General features: G+C 48.5%; 1 long non-coding RNA gene across 1 annotated transcript; it reads left to right on the top strand.

Annotated features, from left to right (window-relative positions):
• Positions 1 to 554: 554 nt before the first annotated feature.
• Positions 555 to 3,377, top strand: LOC108587320. The gene is made up of 3 exons (XR_001905767.3): positions 555 to 714; positions 2,507 to 2,695; positions 3,176 to 3,377. It is a non-coding gene; the product is annotated as an uncharacterized LOC108587320 (long non-coding RNA).
• The last annotated feature ends 876 nt before the right edge of the window (positions 3,378 to 4,253 follow it).

Here is a 4,253-nt window from a genome sequence, read left to right as displayed (position 1 = left end):
TAATGTTACCATCCTATAGATGGGGAAATGGAATCTTAGAGAGGCTGAATGTGCAAGATGTTTTACATGGTTATATCATTGGATCCTTAGGCTGACCCTGGGAGATTGACCCTCTCAATGCCCCTATGGAAAGGTATTATCACCTTTTTATGGTTAAAGGAACTGAAGTGGGGGAATGGTTAAATAGACCCACAATTGCACAGTCATTAGGTAGAAGAGATGAGATTTCCCATTAGACAAAGGAGATGGGATTTGAACCCAAGGAGATATGGCTCCAGAACCTACTCCTTGACCTTTAAGAGTTTTTTGTTTGCTTGTTTGAGACAGGGTCTTACTCTGTCACCCTGGCTACAGTGCAGTGGCATCATCTCGGCTCACTGCAACCTCCACCTCCCAGGTTCAAGTGATCCTCCCTCTTCAGCCTCTCAAGTAGCTGGGACTACAGGCACATGCCACCATGCCTGGCTAATTTTGGCGTGTTTTTTTGTTTTTGTTTTTTTGAGACAGGGTCTCATTCTGTCGCCCAGGCTGGAGTGCAATGGTGGGATCTCTGCTTACTGCAACCTCCGCCTGCCGGGTTCAAGCGATCCACCTGCCTCAGTCTTGCAAAGTGCTGGAATTACAGGTGTGAGTCACTGCGCCTGGCCAAACTTCAAGTTATATCAGGCATATTTAACCCAAGGAAACACAGCTGAGACAGACAGACATATGCAAGTATGTTCATTGTGTCAGTACTTGTGAAAGGGAAAAAAGTTGACAACAACCTAAATGTCCGTCAGTGGGGAAGGTCACACCACTTAGGAAATATGCATTCCAGATGGCACATGCAAATATTAATAGGGGTGATTATTTGTGCTGATATGGAAAGATATAGGTGATACAGAAAGTGAAAAAAGCTAGTTGCTATGTGATAGCATAGCATCATACTGCTTAAAACTATGGGGGTATGTTACATCACATCAATTAAGAGCACATTTATACTGGACATTGGGTAATGTGCAGAGAGTTTAATAAAAGGAATATTTATAGGGTTGTGGGCAGGATATATGGAAACCACCAGGCACACTGTGATCCCCTGGGGCACATAGCACTGGGGACTCTATTATCACTTGCTGTGTCATCAACATAAAATATAACTGCTGTGAAGCTCATAGTGTAACTCAAAGGCAGAGATAAGGATGCAGAGCATCCATGCACAGGAGCTGAGACTTTGTAGTGGACGCAGTCACCTCACTGAGACAGCCAGGGAGGGAGATGGAGAAATCAGTACTCTCACCTCCCCCTCACCTCCTTTTCTCCCATCTCCACCTGGTGCCCCCCAGTTGTCAAACCCACCTGGAAGCCCAAAGGTGAGGGAGCCCATTGCAGCAGGTCAGCCTTCCGGGGCACAGGGCAGCATGGAGAAGTGTGAAGAGTAACCCTGGAGGGCCCCTGGAAAATTTCAACACATTCATACTCAAATACATATTTGTAAGTGCTTAGAAAAGGAATCTGAATACGAACTGGTAAGAGAGGTTTCCTCTGGGTAACAGGATAAGACAGGAACTTTCATTTATTGTTTTGTTTTGAGACAGAGTCTTGCTCTGTTGCCCAGGATGGAGTGCAGTAACATGATCTCGGCTCACTGCAACCTCTGCCTCTTGGGTTCAAGCGATTCTCCAGCCTCAGCCTCCCAAGTAGCTGGGATGACAGGTGCCCACCAGCACTCCCAGCTAATTTTTTGTATTTTTAGTAGAGACAGGGTTTCACCATGTTGGCCAGGCTGGTCTCGAACTCCTGACCTCAGGTGATCCACCCGCCTCAGCCTCCCAAAGTGCTGGGATTACAGGCGTGAGCCACAGCGCCCAGCAGGAACTTTCACTTTTTACTTTATGTTCTATATTGTTTGAATTATAACAAAAAAGAGGCATGGCTTGGGATGAAGCTACAGTGTCAGACTGCCAAAGACGGCCGCACCAACCACATCCCATGTGGTATATTCTTGCAGTGTGATAGTGACGTCCCTCCTTGGAGAGGTGGGGCATGCTCCACGGCCTTGAACCTAGGTGAACCTTTGAAATTGCCTCTGTTGGTCTAGTGCTGTGGAGATGATGCTGTGTGACTTCCAAGACTAGCTCATAAAAGACAACATAGCTCCTGCTTGTCTCTCAGAATATGTGCCTTCAGGCCCCTAAGTCAATGTGGAAGCAGTGTCTCCTGAAGCCACCATTGCTGGGGAGACCACATGGAAGGGCCCTATAGCAATGCAGAGAGATGCCTGTGGAGCCCCTGCTGGGCAGCCCCCAGCCCAGGCAGCAGACCTGTGTGTGTGGAGGTCTTCCAGTTGGCCCAGTCCTAGCCACGAAGGGACTGCAATCCATGAAAGAGCCTGCTATGGTTTGAATGTCCCCTACAAAACTCAGGTTGAAACTTAATCCCCAAGGTGGCACTGTTGAGAGGTGGGGCCTTTAAGAGGTGATTGGATCATGAGGACTCTGTTCTTATGAATGGATTAATTTATTCACAGATTAATAGATTGATGGGTTACCATGAGAGTGGAACTGGTGGCTTATTAAGGAGAGGAAGGGAGACCCAAGCTAACACATTAGCACATTCAACCTCCTGCTCCACTTTGGGACTCTGCAGACTCTCCACCAGCAAGAAAGCTAGCATCAGATGTGTCACTTCAACCTTGGACTTCTCAGCCTCCAGAACTGTAAGAAATAAATTCCTTTTGGCTGGGCATGGTGACTCACGCTTGTAATCCCAGCACTTGGGGAGGCTGAGGTGGGCAGATCTCTTGAGGCCAGGAGTTCGAGACTGGCCTGGGCAACATGGTGAAACCCCCATCTATAGTAAAAATACAAAAAATTAGCCTGGTGTGGTGGCACGCACCTGTAATCCCAGCTACTCTGGAGGTTGAGGCAGGAGAATCACTTGAACTCGGGAGGTGGAGGTTACAGTGAGCCGAGATCACACCACTGCACTCCAGCCTGGGCGACAGAGCATGACTCTGTCTAAAAAGTAAAATAAAATAAAATAAAATGTATTTTTTCATAAATTACCATTTCGGGTATTCCGTTATAAGCAACAGAAAAGGGACTAAGACCCCCAGCCAGAATCACCCAGTCAAGCAGCCCCCAGATCCTGACTCTTAGAAGCTGTAAGAGATAATAAATGACAATTGTTGTTTTAGCAGCTACGTTTTGGGGTGACCTGTCACTCAGGAATAGGTTCGGTACAAGCTGAGAGGAAGCATGAGGACTAATTCCCAGCAGGCTTCCTGAAGCTCCATGGAGACTGATTTTAGAAGAAAGACTAGAACAGAAATCCCGTTTGGCTCCTTGCCTTTGACCTGTAAATCCAGGTGCACTTTATTCTTCACAGTCACGTGTCCTCCCCAGTCTGTTGCAGGGACCCATATTGAGCTGGGGTCCACTCTTGATTTCCTGCCCTTCCCTGCTCACTCTCATTTCTCCCTCCCCTCCCCTCCCCTCCCCTCCCCTTCCCTTCCTTACCCCGCCGCCCCCGCCATCACCACCTCTTTCTCTCTTTCTTCTTCCTTTCTGACGGAGTCTCATTCTGTCTCCCAGGCTAGAGTGCAGTGGCATGATCTCAGCTCCCTGCAACCTGTGCTTCCCAGGTTCAAGCAATTCTCCTGCCTCAGCCTCCTGAGTAGCTGGGATTACAGGCAGGTACCGCCACACCCAGCTGATTTTTGTATTTATTTATTTTTTTTTTTAGTAGAGATGGGGTTTCATTATGTTGGCCAAGCTGGTCTCAAACTCCTGACCTCAGGCGATCCACCCACCTTGGCCTCTCAAAGTGCTGGGAGTATAGGCATGAGCCACCATGCCCGGCCTCTTTTTTTTTTTTTTTTTGAGACTGTGTCTTGCTCTGTCACCCAGGCTGGAGTGCAGTGGCGCAATCTCAGCTCACTACAACCTCCACCTCCCAGGTTCAAGCAATTCTCCTGCCTCAGCCTCCCAAATAGCTGGGACTACAGGCGCCCGCCACCACGCCCGGCTAATGTTTTGTATTTTTAGTAGAGATCAGGTTTTGCCATGTTAGCCAGGCTCGTTTCGAACTCCTGACCTCAAGTGACCTGCCCATCTCGGCCTCCCAGAGTACTGGGATTACAGTCATGAGCCACGCGCTTGGCCTCTCATTTCCTTTCTGAGTAACCCTCTAAGTCTTCTTATCTCCTGTTTGCCCCCACCTGCTGCCTGAGTGGGCTCTTGGCCCACTGTGTGTTTGGAGGCCTGGATCTGGAA

The sequence above is a fragment of the Papio anubis genome, chromosome 8, assembly GCF_008728515.1.
Source record: "Papio anubis isolate 15944 chromosome 8, Panubis1.0, whole genome shotgun sequence".
Taxonomy (NCBI): Eukaryota; Metazoa; Chordata; class Mammalia; order Primates; family Cercopithecidae; genus Papio; species Papio anubis.
This window is presented reverse-complemented; position numbering and strand designations above follow the sequence as displayed.